Source organism: Anser brachyrhynchus (genome assembly GCF_964034855.1).
Source record: "Anser brachyrhynchus genome assembly, chromosome: 2".
Classification (NCBI taxonomy): domain Eukaryota; kingdom Metazoa; phylum Chordata; class Aves; order Anseriformes; family Anatidae; genus Anser; species Anser brachyrhynchus.
Genome location: NC_137695.1, coordinates 51,916,100 through 51,940,836, shown reverse-complemented (window position 1 = coordinate 51,940,836; position 24,737 = coordinate 51,916,100). Strand labels below are relative to the sequence as shown.

The window sequence follows — 24,737 nt, the reverse complement described above, 5'->3', positions numbered from 1 at the left end:
GAACTAACCTTTGCAAAGTGCAGCCTATAGGAGGCTGGTATCAGCCATGGGTTGTAGAGAAGTTCATCACTTCTCTCTAGCAGTAACCTGTAGTGTGAAGTTGTACTGCAGAACCAGGTCATTAATGAGAGCAATACAGATCACACATGAAAATCCTACCTTTAGCTCAAGTCAGATCTTTCTCATTTGTTTCTCTGACCAGCCTGGATTTTTTAGAGGAGGGTCCATGCTAAAACAAGGTTCATTGGCGACTCAGAAGAACCTGAAAATGCGTTTCTGAAAGTTGTTGCCAGATTGCAGAAAGGGTGCAAACTGGCACATAAAGGAGCATGTTTCATCTCTGCTCGATGTAAGGTTTCTGGGCCCCACAGGCCTCCTGCCCAGTGGCTGACACACTGCAGGAGTGTGCCACAAGAGTTATATGTGGTCACACACACGAGGACTGCCAGGATGCAAGTACACCCAGAAGGAAAGAATTAAAGCTACAAAGCTTAATCCAAATTAACATGTTTCTTATTATTATGGGTGCTTGACTTTGCAACCTTTATAATGTCCTTACAATATTTTTACAGGCGTGTGATATTTACTTTAAACTCGCTGTATGGGAAATTTAAATCCGTGCTGTTTTAGATAGTATAATTTGTGGTTTGTTTGTTTGCTTTTAATAATCCCTTATTTCAGTACATATTTGGCTTCTAGAGACAGCATATTGCTCAAAGCATGCTTCTGCTCTCCAGAGCCTCTGCCTGCAGCGTGATTCACTTTGTTCGGAGTGATCTGGGACAAGGGCCTTCACTTTTGTCCCACGTGGGTCCCACACAAGCTGCCGGGGACTGCCAGGCAGCCTCCTGCCTGCCCTGGTGCCATGGGGATCGCCTGGTCAGCGCCACGCAGGGCTCTGCAGCCTGGTACACGAGTGAGCTCGCCTGGCTCACCGCTCCCCTGGCAGCTCAGTGTCTGAGTGAGGAGAGCAGGAGGCAGCTCTGGCAAAGCGTTGAGCCCTGGAAGAGGAGGGACCTGGAGCTGCTGAAGATCCGGTGCAGCTGAAGTGGGACGTGACTCAATGGCATGTCATCCCTGGCTCATAGGAAGAGGTGAGACACGGCTTGGGCAAGAGGAAATACACTTGCAAAATTAAACACTTCATAGGAGACATAGCCTCTTCACCTCAGCTACTGGCATCTCAGTTTTCATGTCTAATCCAGGAACTGCAGTAGGTAGCATGAGGCATTAATGTTGTCTCCTAATTCCACTGATCGTCTCCACCTCCAGGATAAAATCTGAGCTCTTGCAGACTTGCTACTTCTTTGCAGTGCTCTCTCAACCCTCCAAGCCTCCATTTGTTTTCTGCATTGAACTTTCCTGTTCTGTATCCTTTCGTATCTTTTTATGCAGAAGTAAAAGTTCCTTGTGGGCAGAGATGCTTATTTGTCTGTTATAATTTATCCACTGTATAGGAATCACGTAGTTACATAAAGCAATAATACTACTAATAGCAGGGAAGACAGCAACTTCCCTTTCAAACTTTTAATACAAATCCTTTATCAATTTAAATGCAAGCACGATCCCTAATTAAAGTGGCATGCTCTTATGTACAGAATTAATATTGAATCACAGTGAAAAATGCAGGAAAAGGAAGTATTACAATGATGCCTGCCCACAGAGAGTATAGGTGCAGCCATACAAGTCTTTTAAATGTTCCTTGGTCAGGTGTGTGCTGACAGCTTGGGATTGGCTCAGGCAGGATGGATTTGAACTGGAATGCAAAACCAGCAAACATCAGAGGGGCAACAATGCAGGAAAAGTTGAGGACCCCCTGCTGTAATGAGGAACTCATCGTTCCTCGTTAATGAGTGGCTGGTAACAAATGCATGTGAAAGCATGCGTTACACATTTTTAAATAGTTAAAAACTGGCCGGGAAGAAGTGCCAAGTGATGGTTATCTGAGCTTATATTTTGTGGCTCTGGCAGCCAGGAGTTCTCCATGTTTCTGATGAAATGACTGCTAACGATGAAACACCCAACAACACGTTTTCAAGAGGTACTGGAGAAGGACACCAACACCATCTGAAAGATAACTCTTCTTCCTTTTGCTATGTGTCCCAGAAGCAGGGGATGGTAGGATGGGGTGAAAGAAGGATTGTATACAACTAGAATTAGCACTGCATTTTTTCAAAACCCTGTATAGTTTCTTAGTGTTCAAGAATGACCTTTTAATTTTTAACTGTGAAGAAAGGAAACGCTATGCAGTGTGCCCCCAGTGCTAGTGCCAAAGCATGGTAGGAGGGGGCCAGGTAGCTACTACTACTGCATTGAATTTAAAGACATTGCCAATTAACAAGGCCTGAATTGTCATTCTATTTGTTTACTTCCATTAAGTGCCATAACATTCTCTTCCACATCCTGAAGGTCGTTACCACAATATATTTATTTTGGATCCTCAGTGGGGATGAACATTCAGTCCTCTGCCTTTTACAAACACATACACACAAAAAATTCACTACTTCATGCTCCCTCAGCGATGCCAAGAACGTAGCGACGTGCACTCAAGCTGCACATGGTTTGGCTGTGGTAAAATGTCTGCGCTGTGCCTATACTACAGGTGTAGCTCTATTGGAAGAGACAGCCCCACGAGGTTTCAAGGGTTGGATAAAGTCCTCCTTGGGGAACCCGAGTGCCTCACAAAAGAGCTTTCCTCAGCTGGCTCCCATTGGATTCCTCTATCTCATATCCTGTGCCTTAAATGAGGGTTACAGTCATTGTTGTGGTGCCTAATTCCAATCCACTTACACGCTTTCTTCCTGCAATTACAAAGCAGTAAGAAAAACAGTTTGATCAACAGTACTTCAGTTACAAAGTCAACAGATGCATGAGAAAACTTCTTGATCAAAATGTTGGGCACTGCACAGTTTTGCCTTTGTTTACTGGGGCTTGGACGGTGGACAAAGCATCGGCTCTCATGCTGCAAAAATCTCTGACTAGCAGCTCCAAAAGCCCTAGTCCTGTCCCTCCAGCCTAGTTTGTGTTAGTAGGATCTTGAACTCCCTTGCAATCTCACTGGCAAGGCAAATTTACATTGGGGTGCAAAGTAAGTGCCCATACTGAGGAACAGGAGTGGAGATGCTCGCTAATTAAGGGGCACATAATGTTTGAATTATGCAGTGTGCGACTGAGGAAATAAACATGAGTTAATAAAGAAAAGGCAAGCCAGTAGTAATTTGACTAATCCCCCCACTGGGGACGTTTTTAATGTCTATGTGAACTCCAAAACTTCAGAGATAACATACCGTAAGTATTCTTGTAGAGTAATCAGTGTATATGGTTATAGATGTTACAGAACCTTTACTGTAGTTGACACTATTTAAGAAAATGCATTTCATACTGATTTGAATTATGTGTTTGTTTGTTTTTTTAAGAGAAGGTCATGCAGAAGGGTGAAACAGGAAACATCTTTTAAAATGCACCCATGCACGTCTAGCACAACTATTTGGCCTTTGCGCTTGCATCTCTTTTGAGCCTCCTCCCTCTGATGACATGAAAGTCACTGCGAGGCAGATTTAATCTGGCTGCTGGGTATTTTCTGCCAATGCAGAGATTACAGGAAACTTCCCTAGCCTGACAGGCTCCCTGTGCAGAGTTCAGTGCACTCTCAGGCAGGACCAAAAAGCAAGCATCAGAGCGTGAGGCAGGCCGCCCTGGCTTTCCTCGCAAAGGCAGGCAGCTCCTTCCTACCATGTCCTAGGGCTGCTGCAGCCCCAGCAGCAACCCTGCCCCACGGGGCTGCAGGCATAAAAAAAGGGTGCATTCCTTCCCTCCGAGGCCACCTGGAGAAAACCAAAATCAGAACTGATGACCATGTCTGCACTGGTTGTACCTGTTCCAAGTGGGTCACAAATGTCCGGTTTGGAACAGGCTGAAGAAGAGACACGTTCAGTGACTGTTTTCACCAGTTCTGCTATACCTTAGTGGGCACTTCAGCAGTACTTGTCTTTAGGTTTTAATCTGTAAAAAAGGAAAATTCAGTATGCAAGTCTACCACATCAGTGAAAGCATAGTGGTAAATGGAGTTCCCACAACCCCTATTATATAGCACTTCTGCAGAAACCCATGTGCTTTCAAAACAGAGGAGTTCTTTTCCTGCTCTTTCTGCTGGGAAGACAGTGGTGAAGAGGTGCAGCGACTTGGCCAGAACTCACCCGGCTGGCCAGCGTCAAGGCTGTGGATAAATCCCAGGACTAATTCTTTATCCCAGAAGCTGCCTCGAAATAAATAATACAGAGAATTGTGCAACGGTATGTACTCGGGAACAGTGGCAGCACATGAGATGAAAACAGAAATAACACACTGAAATATGGGGAAGTAAATAGATTTAGGACAAGAAAACACCATGAAAGTATATATGAGATTAAACAGCATCATGTAGTGAAGAAACTTTGGCAAGGCAGTATTTTAATATTATTAAAACTCGCTACATTTTCTGTATTATGTCTCCATGTTGTGTCTCTCTTTTTCTTTCTTTTCTTTTCTTTTTTTTTTTTTTCTTTTTTATCATCTAGGATAGCAACAGTGTCTACAGAAAGATGGTAATTTCCTGAAACACAGCTTTTGGATATAGAATAAATGTACGTTTGCAGACTCTGAATGTAACGGATTGGTTTTCACTTCTGTGCCCTTGCTAATGAGTTATGAGTCTTATTTTGTCAAATTATTCCATGCTGCCGTTGATAGAGCATTCAGGTGGAAGTTACAAACTGCGGCATGTGTTATGGTACATAGCCCTCTTGATCTACAGAAATCTTGGGGCATCTGCAGTGCAGCTGGGCATCCCTGGGCCATTGTGTCTGTGTATGTAGATGTGCTCCTCAGCTCTCCCACCTGCCTGGTGGTGTGGCTGACCCACAGCTCATCCGACTGAGATCTCAGGACTAATGGCTGGTACACACATCTCCTGCAAGCTTATTTTGCACCTCTGGTATCTTGAGTACTCTGGACTTTGTTCCACCTTTTGGAAAATCAGAGGAAGCAGTTCTGAAGGAGTCAGTATGCATGGAGATCACATAATCTACATCTACTTTCATTTCTCTAGGCTCTTTTTTCCTGACTACTTCTCTCTGGTCTTTTCCTTAGGCTTTCCTTGCAAACTCCCCAGTGTTTAGGCTACTGCACACATCTGCAAGTCACAGACGGACTAATATTCAGCCCGCTTCTTCTGCTTTTCTTCCAAACAACCTGCAAGACCTTTTACTAGTTTCTTCAGGCCAGCCATACCTTTAAAATAACCTAATCAGGTGACTGAAATCCCTCAGCATGGAATATGTTGCTTAGCTACCTCCAAACTGAAGGTCAGGCTTAAAAACTACTTTGCCTTTGGTTGCAGCCGCTTACTTCCTGGGTTCTGCACGAGGACATCATTAGGATTTGGCAATACCTGGTCAGCCCTGTGCCAGGAGCCCCTGGAAATTCAGCCCAGCCAGGAACAGGTAAACCAGAGCCAAGCTGACACCACACACATGAACAGAAAGATGCGTGTGTGGCCCCAGAGGGGTGGAGAGGGCTGGGATCTGCCTGCCTGGTGGCCGGGCAGCGGGACTGTCCCCTTGCAGGGTGCCCATGGTCCCACTGCCGCGCGCACACTCCCCAGGCTGCCAGATGAATTATGGATGAGTCAGCCAGACTTTTTCCACGAGCTTCCTCTGCTGCACTGCTCTCCTCGCTGTGGTTATAAACCACCGCCTGGGCCTAACGCTTCTGATGTTAAAAAAAAAGAAAAAAAGAAGAAAAAAGAAAAAAAAAAAAAAAAGGATGGTTCCTCCTGGTTTCCTGGCAGGGTGTGGGGAATCCCTGACGTTTGTGCAGTGCCAGACCCCCACGTCCGCAGCGCTTTGCTGCGCAGCCCAGCATATGCCAGAAATCGTCTGGTCCTTTCTGCCTGCTTTGCTCCTCCGTCCCTCCCACCAGCCGGCTGTGCCGACGGAGTCAATTAGAGGAGACGGCAGCGATGCTGAAACTGATTTGAATTTCAACCAGGATCCACTAGCAACTAGAGCCATGCACAGGCAGACAAGGAAAGGCAGTTACCCAAGGATGTAGTGACTGCCCGCATATGCTAAAAGTCTTCTTATTTCTTATTTTTAGTCCTTAACTAAACTCCGATTAATTTGTTCAGCAAATGTTGATTTCTTTTGCTCTTCTCTGAGCACACAAAATGTTTGTGGTCTTAATTTGCAATGCTGGTATTGTGGAAAAGAAACAGTCCAGTTCTGGAAATGTTTGCTACAAGACAAAGCACAAAATGCTTCTACAACAGCATTTGATGAGTCCTCTCAGACTGACTGCAGCTTTTGTGAATGCTTGCAGTGATAAAGCAGCGCTGATGTCAAACTATACAGCATGGGAGACGAAGCATTAATTCAAGTCTGATTGTAAGTTTCTATTATCTGCATTCAAGTTGCATCCAGAGCTCCCAATCAAGACAGGCTTCAGCTGTGCTAAACACTACGTCCATAGAAATGACAGTTTGCGCTGTAAAGCACTTAGTGTCTAAACAGGCAACATGAAATAAGCTGGAGTGAAGTCAAACACGCAGAAAAGAGATCTCTACCGGCTCTTTACCATCAGCAGGCTACTTGGCTGCATTCAGGGAAGACTGAAGTCTGTGTTTGTCTTCAGGCAGTCTGAAATCCCATTGACTTCAGTGGGAGAGAAGCACAGGAATATATATTTTTTTTTTCCCTTAATGACACAGATGACCTCTGAATCCAGTGCTGAGGAGGAATTTGAAGAAGAGTAATGTGTTGTTTCATGGGCTAAGAAGGAACGGGTAGCACAGGAGGGAATATGGATCAATCATGCTTTTGGGAAGGCCACAACCAGCATCTCCTGGAGTTGCCTGTAGCAGCCCTGCATGATCCTCCCTAAGGGCTATTCAACTGCAGATGTCCTGGTCAGCCCTCATGAGCTCTCTGAGCTGGCCTAAGTGCATTTGGGCCTGAACATGAGACAGCAGTGCCTGAATATGAGCTGGCAGTGTGCCCAGGTGGCCAAGAAGGCCAACGGCATCCTGGCTTAGATCAGGAATGGTGTAGGCAGCAGGAAGGACCAGGGAATTGATTGTCCCCCTGTACTCTGCTCTGATAAGGCCACACCTTGAGTACTGTGTTCAATTTTGGGCCCCTCCCTACAAGAAGGACATCGAGGTCCTGGAGCGTGTCCATAGAAGGGCTACAAAGCTGGTGAAGGGCCTGGAACAGAAGTGCTGTGAGGAGCAGCTGAGGGCACTGGGGTTGTTTAGTCTGGAGAAGAGGAGGCTCAGGGGAGACCTTATTGCTCTCTGCAACTACCTGAAAGGAAGGTGTGGGAAGCTGGGGGTCGGCCTCTTCTCACAGATAACTAACGATAGGACTAGAGGGAATGGCCTCAAATTGCGGCGGGGAGGTTCAGGTTGGAAATGAGGAGACATTTCTTCTCAGAAAGAGCAGTCAGACATTGGAACAGGTTGCCCAGGGAGGTGGTGGGGTCACCATCCCTGGGGGTGTTCAAGGAAAGGTTGGATGTGGTGCTTAGGGACATGGTTTAATGGGTGATATTGGTGGTAGGGGAATGGTTAGACCAGATGATCCTGGAGGTCTTTTCCAACCTTAATGATTCTATGAATCTATATACGTGGTACATCAGCTCAATTATTCATGCACATATTTCATTACACTTTTGCCATAGTAATTAAGAGTGCTTCTATGGCTGTTAAGCCAGAATATGATCCAAGAACAATATCATGATGAATTTAATTGATCTTTAACCTGAACTACACCATCTACCTTATTTCTAGCTTTCATTTCCCGCAATGGGATTCAGCTATGTCTTCATCTTGCAATGAAGACCCTGCACAACCTACTGTCTGACATCAAGTTCCCCATTAGTCTTCTCAATAATCTAAAGAGATGGCTCATAAGTCTACTACCACAAATCAGCTTTGCTTAGATACCCTGCAACTTGGGCATTCTGCAAGCAGGGTTGGAAGGCACTTTATGCCACTTCTTGTCTTGCCTTTTGACCACATCAGCATAGCACCTGCTGAGCTGGCCGCAGGGTGTGCAGCATTTCCTGGGCAGACCACTGTTTTAATGTTCCACTGGTCCTGTGAAAAACATGTCGAATTGGTCACTCAACAAATTTCTGCAGTGGTCTGAGATACGTCCACTTTGCTATGCTGCAGAGACCCATAGGCCAGGGTTTCCTGTGGGATACAACACAGTGTAACTTCCTCGAGGAGGAGGAGGAGGCTCCTTTCTTCAGGGATACCAGTATCTCTCTAGGTAAACAAACTGAGGTAAAATGGAATTAATGAATAGCTTCCTGTTTTCCTTTCACAGTGACCATAAAGCGCTGTGTTTAGAAACATACTAAGCAATACAAGGTTTCTGTACGCACATTTGTTCACCCAGAATATTTTATTCTACTTTTTAAAATTTGGCCAAAAACAAATCAAAGGACTGTAGATGTAGTTGTGTGTTTCAGGCATTGCAGCACTATGGTATGAGTCAACGTAATAAAATGTCTTTAGTTTGACAGATTAGGTTTTAGTTATCAGATCTGAAGACAAAATAGTTGTTCTCATTTCTTAAATATTCCATTAGATTTGCTAGCTTAAATGTACATTGGATCTAAGTAAAATGATCATGCTCATGCAGGATAAAAATATATTGTGAAAGACTGTGTGCAATATTGGTCTGCTTTTAACCTCTCTTGTTTAGGATTACAGAGACAGGGTCCACAAAATTAAAAAAAAATTACAGCTAGAAGACAGTAGATTGGCAATTTAGCCCTGGGAGCAGTTTGCTGAAGTTTGGATTTAGCTACATGCCAACAGATAAAGCATAAAGGAAAAGAAACAGGCAAGATGTGCACATGCACACACACTACCAATGTACTGCAAGCTATGGTAGAAAGTGCCAAAAGTTTTCTGAGTGAACTTTGTTCTGCAAATTCAAAGGATAAAACAAAAACTTACATCATTTACATCAATAAATTGAAATACAAAATATGGCATAGCTTAAATATTTTCATTTCAGTGCTTGAAACTGAAACATATGTCAGTCTCACCACAAAATAGGCATAAATTAATCTCAATTCACTACCCGCTTATCTCTGTCCTGTGGTTCTGCTACCAGAGCCAATATAATCAGGTAAAAGTAAAATGTTCTCAGGGTCGGTTTATAGGTGTTTCACCATGACAGTTTGGGACAGTGTCTGTATGTAATTTTTGTATTTTGCAGAAGGAAAGAAATCATGAAGTTACTGAAGGTCTTGGTGGATGAAAAGCTGAAGTGCCAGGGTCATGCCACTTGCTTTCCAGAGATGAGAAAGCAGGGAGTTATTATAACTCAACCATCCCCATTCAAAATGGGAATATCATCGGAAAGTCAGATAGCCAGAGGTTGAAGAAGTCCAGCCAAGTTTGTCTGGCAGTCAGGAGTCAGGAACAGAAGAATTTTCTCCGATGTGGAGCACAGACCAGGTAGGTTGGAATTCGATGATCTCTAAGGTCCCTTCCAACCCAAACCATTCCATGATTCTGTGATGTGGATGCTTCAGTGCTGGGGGTGCAGTGCACTGATACAACCAAGCCAGTCTACAAATTGACACCAAATGGGGCAGTCCCACCTCCCCCCCCAGGCTGTGCTTATGCGATCCCATGGTGGGACGGCTTCACATCCAGAAAGAATACTACTCATCCTTTTCAGTGGAGTTACCTTTCTGCTAGTTCAGGCTCCCCTAAAGTGCTTGCTGTGACATGAGATAAGCTCCAGTGCCATGGGAAGGGAAGCTGCAGGGGTGCACGGCTGGGAAGGAGGTGGAGCGGGATCGTCCCTTCTGGCAGCAGAAAACAATTGGGTCAGGTCTGCTGAGCTGCCCAGTTCCTTCAGGACCTGCACTCAGGAGGCATGGAAAGCTTGAGAAGGGACACAGAGAAAACACAGCACATCAGTTCAGCTGCAAGATCCAATCCACAACTAAAGAAGAGGAACAAGAGCAAGAAAAGAAGAAGTAGTTCCATATAACTTGGTGGACAGCAGAAGGCTTAAAAGTCTCTGACCCCAGCCCAAAAAAAACTCAGAAGACCCAGGCAGGGAAAAGCATGTAAATAATTATTATTTTGCACATATATTTATATTCCTTGAGCTGCCCAGGTAGGGTGTGATCGCTGCTAACACTCTTCAAATGCATGTGTTTGCCCCATTGCTTCCACTGCCATTCATCCGTGAAGAGATGCACTCATGTAAACTCTGTGTTACCTTATAGGAGTAGAGGGACAAAATCTGTGTTGGAGCTAATGGGGCAAGGGCAGGGCCAGTTATATTTTGGGAGCTTACAGGAGCCATGCTGTAAAAAGTCTCATATCCACACAGGTTTCTGTGCGAGAAACCAGGGACAGAGCACTGCGAACTGCTCAGATGGAGCGGAGCATGAGAACGCATGGACCCCATAGAGCAGGAGCTGAACATCACCACCTGGGATCTGGCCTCTGCGATGGACAGGGCCTCATTCCATCTCTTTGTCATTACTTTTCTGCAGTGAAACAGTCAGAGCCATTTAGGCCCAGCCTACATCTTTATGTCCTGGCTGAAATGGAACATTGCCACCTCTCCACACCCCCGAGCCCAGCCCCTACCCAGTCGTGCTTCATTTACTTTGGGGGGGGGGGGGGGGGGGATTGGGGGGAATATTTGCAGTCACTGACCCTATTTTTCCTGTTATGAAATCTTTTATCAGTATGCTAGGCTTTGCCTGCTGAGCTAACCCACATTAGTAAACCAAAATGCAAATGATGTACTTGTCGTCTCTGCTGACCCTGACTTTGAAAACTGCTTTTTTTTTTTTTTTTCCTCCCCTTGCTTCTCATCCTTGACAAAAGAGACACAGGCATAAGCTTAGAAGTCAGCAGGTACATCAGCCTGTCTGTCAAGTGACCTGAGTCCCCTTTTCATTACAGAGACTTTCAGTAGTGGAGACGGAGAATTTGGTGATGCTGTAGCAAAGGATAAATGATGCCAATTAGGCTAATGAGATGGTTCCATGTTCTTCTACTAAAATCTTTCCTTCCTTTCCCTTAACTCTCTCCTTCTCTTCCATCTTGCTTGTCTGAAAAACAGCTTTGAAGGTAAAGCATGTATGTGCATTCATTCATTGGGTTTCAGATACTGGAAAGAAAAGTCTCTGAAAACTTCTTTCCTACCCTTGTCGGCATGTTCTTTCTCCTATGACTAACCCCCTTCTGCAGTGCAAGGCTCTATAGACTAATTCCTAGAGATATTAAGACTCACACCACCTTTCATCTTTTCACACTCAACGCTTCCCTAAGTTTTTCATGTTCCCTCTGTCGTTAAGAGCTTCCACTAATTCTCCTCTGAAGCGCACATCATTATTCTCAATACGCACAGCATTTATTCACCTTCTTGGTGAATCTCTCCAAAACTATTACCCCAACTCGTGTACAGTGTGTACTTCCAGACCTCCTTTCTGCTCTGTCTTGCATGTCTGATGTTTTGGTACCTGCCTCATTGTGCCACTGAAATCGCTCTCATGACTTCTGCTTCTTTGAACTACATGGTCTCTCTTCATATTTTCGCTGGTCGGTGTCTCTTACTTTTGTTGACTTTCTGCCAACTTTATCTTTCCTCTCAACACTCTCTCCTTGGCTTTCACAACTCCATCTTCACTTCTCCCTTTTGACAGCTGAGGCCTCCTTTTCCAGTCTCATTTGCCATGGAAATCTAACCAGCCTTTCACTCTTCTGTCTCTCCCTGTGGATGAATACCTAGTTATGTTGGCAGTATTCTCCATCAACGACATGTATGCTTATCATGATCTCTTCATCCATCCAGTTCTACATTTTAGCCACTATGTCTTCTTCTTGAGGAAAGAATCTTTGCCACTTTGTCTTTCCCATAGCTGCTGCTGAACTTCAGATTAGCCCCCTGAAGTGTTACTCCAGTCCCCCTACTCCATTTATAAGCGTTGTCCTTCCTTTTGTGCTACCTCGTTGCCTGGACTAATCAAAGCTAGTCCTACCCAGAGGCATCTGGACCAAGTTCAAGTTTTCCAACCTTCTCTCTGAAAGTCTCAGCATTATTGCACGTTCCCTTCCTTTTCATTTCCCCTACATCCATAATTGCCCCATCCCCCTCTAACACAAACGGAAAGTCAACACAATTATTCTTTCCCATTTTCTCAGCTATTTAAATCCTTCCTCTAACTCCTTCTCCTATCACAATACCAAGTTTTCATTTTTTTCCTTCTTCACAGTCCCACCCTCTCCTGATCACTTTTACCTCTTATCATGTCATGTGTTTCTTCTTCTGCTTTATCAGTGATGCAAACATTAATCCTTGTGAAATTAGTTGACACTCCTTGTTTCATACGTCTTTCCATTCTGCTTGAAAAGCTATAATACCTATCGTAAAACTCAGGCAAGCTATTTTCCCCCTCCACCCTCCCTCTTTCAGGTAAACTTGATGAAACTAGATGGGAAACTGGAGTTAACTCCTAATTCAGCAGCCTATAAAGAAAGAAAAAATGCCTACCAGCAATTAAAGAATTATTTGATAAAACTGAAAAAAAATGTTTTGTTGTTGTTGTTGTTGTTGTTTTTCCACTATGGGAATAAAAAGTGCAATGAACAGATAAACAAGCTGGTGAAAGTCAAGCAATCACAAATATAGGAAAGGACATATCAACTGCCTGGAGCACACTGAAACAAATATTAAAATATTTTAAGGACAATATGTGGGAAAGAAATTGTGGTTGCACTGTACTGAGGAAAGAAAAAAATAGATGAGACAGACTTACCACGCTAACCACTATTTTTTTGCCCAGTCCAGCAATTCCACAGGCTGTCTAAATTTCTGCCTAGCACTTTCTAATATAGGGCTTCATCCTCTGAACTGTGCTGTTGTGTGTTGCTCTGTTAATGCCAATTTAAACAAAGACATTATGCAAGTTTGGAGCCCCAGAGCCTGATACTCTTTAGCTGTAACTCTGCCACCTCTATTATAATCTGCATGAGTGCACATATTTGAGGGGGCATAACCACAAAGACTAGTGACATTTCTACCTAATATTCAAAGAAATGAGTGAGCCTGAATACAAGTTTGGATACACTTGAAGATGAGTTTTTATTTTCTTTTTTAAATTTATTTATTTTTTTAATCAATATCACCTCTGAATTTGGCGCAGAACGGATGAGCTCTAAAACATATCAATAGCAAACATATCTGCGATCAAACAGCGCTTTGGGCACCGTGCTTTGTGCCAGCAGAGCACAGTCTGAGTGATGGGCATGACAGGCAGCAGAGGATAAAACAAACCCACTAGAGGAAAGGGGTGCAGCAGAGCAGGCTGGAGTTACAGAAATATAATGATGTGGTTGCTCAGTCCAGTCACGCATGCAGCTAGATAGGTTGCTTTATGAGTAAACACGCTTACTTGTCAAATGACTAATCAGCCCAGGACAAATGAGGGCTTCTCTCACATACAGAGAACGGCAGGACACCTGAAACAAAAGTTATGCATGTGAAGGTTTTTCTAAAGCTGGCCAGCAAAATTTCTCTTACCTAGGGGATTTTTTCTCATCCTGTTTTTACACAGACAACTACGCATGTGCTGCAGCTGCATCAGTGTAGTTAAAACACCATGAGCCTCCTATTAGGGAGGCTGGTAAAACAGCATAAACAGGACTTCGAGCAGGCTATTCCCATTGCGTGATATATCAGTGTGACAGGATGCATACTACACGCATTTCTACAGATACAAAATGCTATATTTGGTGCTATCAGCTGCTTCCCCAGGCTGGACCCTAAAGGAAAAGTGATGCTGCCAAACAGCTCTGGAGAAGCCAAAAAAAGCCTGGGGAAGTTCTGGGTGCTACCTGGGTGTGAGGGAGGTCTGAAGAGGCTTGGCCTATGGTAGAGAGGAGGATGAAGGGAAAAGTTCCCCATAACTTTTGCATCTAGCTGTTGGGGGGGGGGGGGGCGGGCAGGGAACCGAGGCTGGCTGCGGGCTGTACAGCTATTTTGGGCATTACAAATAAATCCAAGCCTCCTCCTCCCCGTGACAGAAGCCAAGACAAAGTGACTCAGTCTCTCCCTACAGGAGCAGATCTCAAAGCAAAACATAATCTCATTAGCACAATAACCTTGGTTACTCATCCACAGTTTCTGCAGACTCCTTCCAGACCTCTTTCTCCCTCTGGTGTGCCATTTGCTTAGTCCTGGAGTGCTTTACCCTAAATTAGGGCTGCCGTCACTGCTATTCAAGAGGCCTCATCTCCCCAGAGTTTGCATTCCCGGCTTAAAGATCGCTGCAAGCCAGCCTTCCTCGCCATGTGAGCGAGGGGAAAGGTTTCGGCCGGTGCTGTTCAAAGACTCATTGCAAAACCACCTTCTGGCTTCTCACTGGGCACATGCTGGGACAGAAAAGTGCAGGCACTTGAGCCATGTGGGGAAGGGCTGCGAGGACCCTGCAGCACCGTGCTACACTCAGCTGTATGTATTAGTAGTTTAAATGAACGTATACCCAAAGAAAATGATTTCCAGCAGTTAAACCTGAACTCTGGATGAGGCCTCCGAAGCATGTTACTTTTTTTCACCTTGGTACTTTCTATAAACAATCCAAGCACACCTGTGAGCACCAGCAAATTTAAAAAAAAAAAAAAAGCTTACTTACAAACGATGAGGCAGGAAACAATGCAAACCAGTTTGACTAGGTGCGACTGAGCAAATGTTGACAGACTACAGCAAGTTCCTGCAGAAATAGCATGGGATGAACCACATCCATCCCCTCTGCCACGGCTCAGGGTGAGGCGCTGCTTCTCACAGGGTCCCCTTGGCTCAGCCTAGGGTTCACACGGCCACACCATTGGCAAGTGTGTGGTGAAACATTCGAGGTGTTTGTTTGGAAAGTGGGTCCAAACTGCTAAGTTGTAAGCGTGCTGATGCGTTTGTTTTGGCACTCGCAGTTAAGCTGATGGCTGGAGCTAATTCATTAGTCGCCGTACACGTGCAGCACAAGCTCTATTTTAGCCTCAGAACACGTAAACACAAGGCAAACAAAGCTGGAAAGCCTTAAAATTAGGATCCTCAGTTTCTCCACCAGACACACACCACTACGTTAAAACAACAATGTACCGTGAACAAAAGATTTTTTTTTTTTATTTATTTTTTTTTTTGTCCAGGACACCTTGGAGTACAACAACAGAAGGAATTAGGTCAGCTGCTAAAGAGGAGGTTGGATGTCATCAAGTCATAGCACCCCTGGGACACAAGCGGTAGCGCGTTCTGCCTTTTGTCAGCTCACGCAGTTTACTGCTGTGGGAGGAACTCAAGGCAGAAAAACACGGAGACAGGATTTGTCCAAACGTTGGAAAACTATTTGATGATTAATTACATTTGCTAAGACTGCAATTAGGGTAATGGCTCTGTATTTCTTGTCACAAACCTGATGTCCAGGAGAGGTCAGGAAGGGCTATCCCGTAGCACTGCAAAGTGCAGCACTGCTTGTTGGGCTTTCTGTGCCTTTCTTGGCCTGAAGCATCAAATACTTTGGCCAGAAAGGCATGATACTAATGGCTGGATGCTGAGTAGCCCAGTGGTAGGATCTAATAATGTACTATCTGCTTCCCTGTAATTGCATTTCATTTTCTTTCCAGGTGACCAGTTATTCTTAGGAGTGGCTTTTCAGAGCGGCTAGCAGTGGGGGGCATGCAGCTGGGGTTTGGGTGGACTTCCATAAAAGCTCAGCACCTGAAACACAACCTGCACTTTGAAAACACTGCTTTTCCTCAGCGTGGCCAGAGTGACAGCAGCATGCGGGGTGTCCCATTGTGTCCGTGGCTGTGTCATGTATCAAGGCTGCCCCCCCCACTATGCTTCAAGCTTCCTTGTTTTCTTTTCTTCTCCATTACACAACTGCCTAAAAAGCTTCTTGTCCGAGTCTGAAGCAGTGTTTGAAAATTCACTTTTAATTACTAGCACATGAATTTCTGTGACACATGTCTCCGTGGAATGTGGGCATTGCTACTTTAATTTAGAAGCACTGATATCATTGTAACGAGCGTAATACAGACCTTAGACGACATAAGGCTGAAAGAAGAACACAGCTCCTATTCTCTCTCCCTGAAGATTAAAACCTCCCTTGGATAGTACAGCATTCCTTTGAAGAGTGACTGTAATTTTTTTTGTGTGTGTGTGTGTGTGTGATTATTATTTCAACAAATACATATAAAATGTGTTCAGTTTACAAGAAAACAAAAAAATCCTGTTCTTCCTGTCAGTGCTGCAGGCTTATCCTATGCTTCAGAAATCCATCGGATTCCTTCCCTCTCAGATCATCGGCTGTGAGGGTTCTGTAGGACAAATTTATGCCTTGTTTACATTGCACAACAGCACTGTCTTCAGGTTCTGCTCTCAGTGTGCATGCACAACATGGAATCGCATCCAGCTCATTTGCTTTCCCTCTGTTATGTTGTCTCTGAAGAGCCAAGAGGATTAAAAAAAAAAGCAGAAAACATTCGCTGTTGTTGTTAAGCCCAGTTCATCTGACTTTAAATAAACAAAGTAATAAATCCATTAGGAAATAAGATGCAACTTTTACAGTTATTCTTCAGGAGAGAGCCATGCCTTCAGGAAGAAAGAGAAATTGAAGAGCTTTATGCCGGAGGCATTTCTGAGAAAGGTAAAGAGGTATGCAAATAGAAATCTAATCTGGTTCTGACGCATGTGCTTGGGCAGAAAGCTATTGTTAGACAAACATGTTGTTCCTGAGCAGCAGAACTAACGAAGCCTGATTTCCTACGGATTCGTGTCCTTTGTCCCACATCTCCCTCCCCTTCACCACAAGAATCCCAGCTTCCCTCGTGCCTCCTGTGGCACTGTCACCACCAAGAGACGACAGACTCTGGGACAGTCTGGAGCTATAAAAACACTCTCTGGTTGTCAGCACGTGGGTGCTGGCCGGCCAGCTGGGATCCTCTTGCCTTTTCTTCAGACAAGGCAGGAACTTGACTCCCTCTCCCTTGTCCTGCTGCCAAGTTTTATGAAACGTTTGAGAAAAATAATTATGTCTAACATTATCTCTTTTTCAACCTTGGTCAAAATCTGATTTGCCAGAGGGTTACAAAAATGATTAGGTATGGGACAAATACTGATTGCGTAAGTTTTGTTTCCACAGGAAACTAGAAGTTCAACTACTTCTCTCTTCTTAAAAAACAAAGAAACCCAACAGGGTTAATTAGGAAACTTTCCCACAGTCATTTTCAGCTGCAATACAGTTGTTGTAAGATATTGTGACTGACCTGCTATCTCACACTCAAAGTTATCATCTGATTTATTTTTTCTAATAAAGAAATCTGTGAAAGCTGCTACTGCTGCTGCTGACACTGAGATCTGTCATATGGCTAAACATTTCCAGGCCACTGTAAACACATTATTGCCCCTTTCCAGAGGAGAGCATGCTGCCTCCTCTGTGGTCTGCTCTCTGTGCACCTCTCCATTCCCAGCTCTACGAAAGCTCCATTGGGCTGCATTTGCACGCTGCTTGGACTTTAGACTGCGCTGAGCAATAAGCATCATCTGCTCAGAGTGCTCCCTCTGGCACATTTGCTTGAATCATGACCTTATGCTTTGGTTTGGTTGTTTATTCCAGTTTCTTCAATACACACTCCCTCTGCCTCCTCACCAAGCTGCCAGTTCTCTTTCTCCCCGGGAAACCTCCACAGAGATGTAAATAGCTGAGGACAGGCAAGGTGAAAGCATCCGCCTCCCAAACCGCTTGGCTTCCTCTCCCCACCACACACGACCACCTCAGCCACGGCAGCCACCCTGTTGGCCAGGGAGAGCAGGATGCGGCCCTTCAGGAGCTGCAGGCATGTGCCCTTTCACCACAGGCAAAACCTGGTCTGCACGGGGCCGCAGGAGGAGCTGCGGCAAACCAGGGGCTGGCATGGCCAGGCCCGAGCTGGGTGGTGACCAGCAGCTGGGCCTGCTGAATGGAAAGGGAGCAGAGGTTACTTGTGCCACCAGGACACCAGGAAAGGCTTCCATTCTGTCCATTTCCCCCGAAAGCGGCTGCAACGGCCTATTTCTCTCCATTGGGCCAAGGCCAGCTGCTGAAACTTTCCTGCAGGCCTCCAGCAAGTACCAGGATGGTGAGGAGCAGCTGAGGCAACCGGGAAGGCGCTCAGGGTGGAAGGGAGCAAGGTGAGAGTTCACCACCGTGGTGAAAGGAGCTAGGTCCTGCCCCTTGGGGCCGAGCCGGGAAGGGAAGGTGCAGATCCCAGAGGGAGGCAGCGGGGCTGGGTGCAGTGAACACAAAACAGAGCACATCGGTCCTTCCTCACCCTCACCACGTGATTGTGTGTATATATACGTACATATAGATACATATGTGCATGCATGCTTACGCTTTTCAGCCTTGGGACTTCCTGGAGTGGGACAAAAGATCAGTCAGAGCGTAGTGAGGTAGGCAGCAGCCAGAGTGAAGATTTTTTCCTGGGATTTTTCGTCTGCTGAAGACCTAGCAGGAAGGGAAGATAATTGAAGTGCGAATTATCTTTAGCTATAATTAGATGCACACATACATTAAAAATACCTTTAAAGAAATTTAAAAGATGATTTCAGGATGAACATAAGGCTTAGTGCACTTCAGAATCTAGACATTTCCCCTTTCAAATTTGCGCTGTATAGAGGGGAGTAGCCCATTCGCACTGTCTTGACTTTTACAGTAAATTATCTGAGGTGCATTGGCAGAAGATTAGAAGACTGAAAAAAACTTTAAAATCACATTTTTAAGACTCACTGAACACTAGGTCATGACATGTTTTTCTGATCTACAGAAATTACTGTGGAAAAAAAATGCTGACATAGTCCTGATACTTGAACCAATGGATATAATGTACACACAATTTTGGTAAAAGTTTCCAGCTAGGCAAAAACAAACAACCCCCCCAAAAAACCCACAACCATTTCCTTCCAGTTTTTATATAAACCTGGAATGGAGGTAGGTGTCCTATGGACTCCTGGCTTTGCTATTTATCGTAGGTACCACACAGTATAATGTGACCGTGTCTGCTTGTGCCAGTCTTTCAAACAGATTTCTTCTTGCTTATTCTATTGGAGTGCTATTACAAATACATAATTCTCTAGTGGTCAGGAACATGTTTATAGTTTCCATCCTAAATGTACTTATGGAAAGTCTGTGTCTTTTACCTTAAATAATTATTTCCTTTTTTCACGTTTGCTTCTAACACAGTAACCTTGAGAGAACTCAGGAGTCGGTTTAGCATTGGTTTTTATTTCATGGGCTAAACAAGTTTCTGAACACCCTAGTAGCATTTTTGCCTGAACACATCCAGTTTAAATTGGTCTGTCTTGAATTCCAGTGAACAGGACACTTTTCTTCCCATCATGAGATTGCTTCTTAATGGTGTTATCTTTACAACTTCTTCAAGTAAGGTTATGTGGAACCTGAAGTCAAGATACATTAGATCTATTGCGTTGCTTTTGCCTATAAACTCTGTTATACAGTTCTTACCAAAGAAAGATGGCAAATTAGTCTAGCACAATCTACCCTTGGTAGTATTATATTTCCTTTTCATATGGTTTTCCTCTTACATCTCCAAGTATTCTTTCCTTTATATTATTTGAAATGTCTCCCACACTACTGAGGCAGCAATGCATGGCAAATTAAATTGGATGTATGATGAAATGAGCTCAGTAAATCATAACTGTCATATGGATCAAGACGTAGCTTCTTAAATCCAAATTGCTAATATTGATCACGTACCAAAAAGAGCAAAACCAGGCTTCTGGTAGTAGACTATGTCAGTCCACGGCACCAGTACAAAAAGACAAAGTCTGTGTAATACCTAGCTGCATTTAGCAATATATTTATCAGGCTCTGTCACAAGCACTAGTTATGTATTCAATGAGCAGTTCCATCGATCTGAGCTCTATGGTAGCAAAGAGACCACAAATAAATAAAAAGCAACCCACGTACAGGTCCCCTGGGACAAGGCTTAAATAGAGCCAATCTATTATGCTGGTTAGCTAGGGACTCATTACTGAATTCACCGCTCTTTGTCTTTGGAAAGGCCAGAATCCATCTAGAGAGAAAAGCCCTTCAGCCCTCAGGATCCCAGCAAAAGATTAGAGTCTCTTTTTAATCATTCAGCAGTCCTATTTCATCCCCATTGCAGAAAAGATTATGCCAAGGCCCATTGTTTCCTATCTTCAGGCAGGCTGGGATCTTGTCTGAGAGGAGAGAATTTTTAAGTGCTTGCAGCCCTGCTAAGTGCCGTGAAAGATAGGCAGGAACTACTCTGCTCTTAAAAACTGGATTTCCAGGTACAATTATCCCAGTCAGAACTGGAATTTGGAGGGTCCATCCAGGTGTGGGACAGAGCAAGGCACAAAGGCTGCCTCTCCCCACTGCCCCGGCTCTACGTGGCGCTGGACACGAGGAAGCTCCTTTCCCTGCGTCCTCCCCAGCGACACAACTGCTGCTTTCTGCGTGTGATGGTTTTACACTGGCATCCTGCTTCCATGTCGTCTCCAAACATGAGAAATTCGGCACAGGCCTGTTAAACCATCCTTGCCTACAGAGCTGCTGTCCAAAATTGCCTTGTAACTTAGCAACTAACTTGCTACCTGCTATCACTCACAGGCCTTCTTTAACATTACCATTTCTTGAGATTTTTCATTTCAATATTTGTATGTATTCCAAGTATGTCCTCCTCCTTGGTTGCAGTGCTTCCAGAAGCAACTCACTTTTTTTTTTTTCTTCTCTCTCTCCTGTCTGTAATCTCTCTACAGTAATTCTTTCTCATGAGCATCCCTATGGCTCATTCTGACTTGCATGTATCACCACACCACCCAGTCCACCTGTTACTTCATTAAGGATAATTAGCAAAGGGCAATTATCCTTTGGTAGTTTGCAATCAGGCCCTAAACACAGCACATTAGAACAACACACATAAGAGATCTAAAAACAAATACCTTCCATCCCTCATGTTTAAGCTATGATTTTCACATCAAGCCTAATGCAGCTTATATAAAATTTCACATATTTGCAGCAAAATGCTTCATTCCACGACAACAGAAAAGCACACAAGGTAAACCTCCATTTTCTGGACTAAACACACCACCACCAGCTGTTTAAGGAACATGCAGACACACATATTGCAAGGGCAGTTGTTAAAGAACACTTTCTTGCTGGGTTTTGTCGAAGAGCAAAGAGGGTTAACCTTTATTTACAGTCTGAAGGAATTGGCTTTGCTTATGTTTTCTTTCACTGTTGCTACAGTCTTATCTACTCAGTATCTTAGATATTTATACAATACACTGACTTCTAGCACCTTGCAATTGTTTTTCCCTTCTGCTTGTACCTGTTTGTACATGATCCTGTGGCTTGTTTTATTCACAGATATTTGAGTACCTCAGGGTCTTGTGGTTTTGCTGGATGTGGTGATGTACTAACAGTTTACAGAAATATTTAAATTGCTACTTGAAAGACAATTTGTACAAAACTTAAAACAAACTTCAATCAGGAGATTGATCATGAAACCTTAATATAAATATGTCTTTGACTTCAATGAACAGGTGAAGGCTTGCAAGAGAGCCTTTGGTCATATTTTAATGCATTGAACATTTTTGTTAAGAAACACATTAAATCCCTCATTAAGAAAAAACTGAAAACCAACCCTTCCCTCCTCCAAATCCCTCTACAACCTTAGGGCAAAAGAAGAACTTGAAAACAACGTTGAAACTACAAACAGCAAATAAAAAAATCCAAAATACATTAGTTAGATGACATATTGAGTATTTGAAGCTTGGAGCTGCAAAGAAAAATAAGCTAGGAGTGTCCAAGTACAGAGCCATGCATTTAATTTGTTAGGCAACAGCAGAAAAAGAAAACATCTTTTAAAACACAGGCATTTATGAAAACAGGATACATGGTTACTGTTAAACATTTACCTTCCACAGTGAGCATATTTTTGCGTTGTTAGGTGATGACTGCCACAGTTTTCTCTATCAAACAGGATTAGCTCCCTCAGACATACCCAACCCCCCGGTTAACTGCACTTTATGAATCATCACATTTATAACCTGTCAGGCGTGGTCTGATACCTTAGGGCAAAATAGGACCCTGTATAAATGAGACAAGTCAACTACTAAATAACTTAATGGAAAATATACTGTTAAACTATTATAAAAGTCTTGGTTGCATTTTTATTGAATAGTCAAAAAAAGTAATACCAGACTGTAGCTTTTTTTTTTTTTTTTCTTGAGAGCAGCAGTCACGGGTATCCCCAAATCAAATTACTAAAAGTTAAACAAGCCACTTAAAGAAGCATGCAGCAATGCATTGACTAGAACGTGGCTAGGAGGATTAAAAAGAATCAACTTAGAAACTTCTAAAAAAGCTTATTTTTTGAATAAGTCTCCTTTTTTAAATGAAACAGTTAAAATAGCAAGATCTGTGCAAGAATTTTCCTATGAAATTCTCGGAGTATGAATCTTACTTTGTATTTTTCCCCAACTTTCATAGCATTTCATCTTCTTAAAAGCTTCCTATAATCCAGTACTTCAGAACAGTACTGCAATAAAACACATTGGACAAGGTCACTATGTGAAAGAAAAATACTGAACGAATACTACACAAGCAGCATCCGCACTAGGCATGACAGCGTCACCTGTACATCATCAGTGATTATTTTATTCAGTGTAGGCTCATGCCTGTAGCTTTACTTGGGCTTTGAAAGCACTCTGAAAAGTTCAACAGCTCAGACAACAAGGTGGATCAGTGCCCAGGCCCAGCTAGCAGCTGAGGAAATCAAAGGAGCTCCGTGTGTAAATCACAAGGCATTAGAACTGACTTGTTTGAAAGCCGTAATATTAAAGATTTATGAAAATCTCCAGCCACACTCTGGATCTGGTTGTGGTAGGTAGTCTTTAAAAGGACCTTCTGAAGCAGCCTTTGTACTTGTTTTTTGCATCAATAGAACTTCATAAATATATGCTTGGTACACATTTGCCATAATAAAACAGATCCTGGGTAAAGGCACAAGAATGGTAGTGATGCAAATTAATCTGGACAAAATCACAATCAAAAGTGGCGTATTTAAGAGTTTCCTGTTCATGAGGTAACCTGCATTGCAGACAGTCCTACATGAGGACTACATGATTTCTAACAATGGAGAAGGACAGGAGCGTGCTGGAGATTAAAATACAAACCATGAGCTCTACTTCTCACACTGAGAAACCTGTCCTGCCTCCCTTCCCACACCCTGCCAAGATAACTATTACTCACACTATTGGTTCTGAGACAAACTCTGGAGCCCTGTACACAAGCTTGTTTTGATCAAATTCAATTGCCTGCTGTTAAGTATGCTGTTATTATATTCATGTACCATGCAGTTCTGTTTGAAGTTATCAGAACATGCGCCACTTAACAGTTAAAAAAAATAAGAAATACACCCTCCTTTAATCTCACTACATTTTTACTCAGGCAGCAAGAAGAAACTATTCACAAGGCTTGAATCAAACTGATACAATTCAGACTACAACAGGGTACCCAGTGAACTTCTAAGAGTTTGATAGGGTGCATAATGGAACAGCACAGGGAGGCAGGGCATTTGAAATGTTACAACACATTAACGCTCATAACTACAGGCATAAACATTGGCCCAGGACTGCTATTTGCATCAATACTTTATTACTCATTTCCAGTTTTTGATAGCAGTTTTCTGGGGAGGATACCTAACTGTTATCTTTCTTGGAATGGAGAGAATTCAAAGGAATGCTATGCAACCACTGCTATCTTCCCTCTATGATCTCTATCTAGTGACAAAATTGCATGTTAAGGATTACAGGAAAGTGTTCTGACCTAGAATTTAAGTGTAAAATGAAGCATCAACACTAATGCTTTAAAACATGTGCAAATAGGGTTAAAAAAAAAATCACATGTTTTAAGCCAAAGGAAGCTTCCTAACAAAGACACGGCAGGTTCTCCATCTCCAGTAGCATATACATTTGCTTCTGACGAAGGCAAACCCCAATATTCCAGGCACAGTTGATTGCAAATTAACTTCTTATTTATGGGCTGAAGAAATTAATTGCTCAAAAACAGTGAACTTTATCCTTAAACAAAAACAAACAATAACAAAAAAAAAAGACAAACCAAAACTTAAAGGCCCATCGAATCAAGAGAGACAGCTAGAGGAATAATAATTTAAAGTGCTGTCAAACTAATCAGTAAAGAAATTAACTTCTGCATACAGCTTTTCCCAATATACTAAAACTTTTTTTTTTAATAATTTTACAGTGTACTTATTCTTTGAAAAGAGGCTTTACGTGGCAGTTTTGTAAAACAGTGAATTGTATTCCACAGTTTTGATGATTTTCAAAATCATAATAAAGATAATCCACTTGATTCCTGGAAACTCGGTGGAAGATGCAAAAGAAAGTTTTGCTCATGCCTTGCAAATAGCAGTTTAAAGGAACAAGTCACAGGAATTTAGCTAACTGCAGGAAACAAAACACAACAAAAGCAAGGAAACAGTTTTCATGTGCCAGGTCTATAGATGGCAGCAAGGGTATGAAGAAAAAAGAAAAGCCATTTTTCACTGAAGTAATACGTGTAAGTCAAAATACATAGGAGGCAGGTAAAAGTATGCTTTCTTCAAA

At 43.2% G+C, this 24,737-nt stretch overlaps 1 long non-coding RNA gene across 2 annotated transcripts; it reads right to left on the bottom strand.

The window, feature by feature from the left end:
- Positions 1-4,516: 4,516 nt before the first annotated feature.
- On the bottom strand, positions 4,517-23,561 carry LOC308190920. Of its 2 annotated transcripts, XR_013947571.1 has the most exons (4): positions 22,026-23,561; positions 14,192-18,567; positions 13,483-13,549; positions 4,517-9,949 (listed from the first exon to the last, which is right to left on the bottom strand). It is a non-coding gene; the product is annotated as an uncharacterized lncRNA (long non-coding RNA). The 2 variants fall into 2 exon arrangements; XR_013947570.1 differs by having other exon boundaries at positions 4,517-13,549.
- Between the last annotated feature and the right edge of the window lie 1,176 nt (positions 23,562-24,737).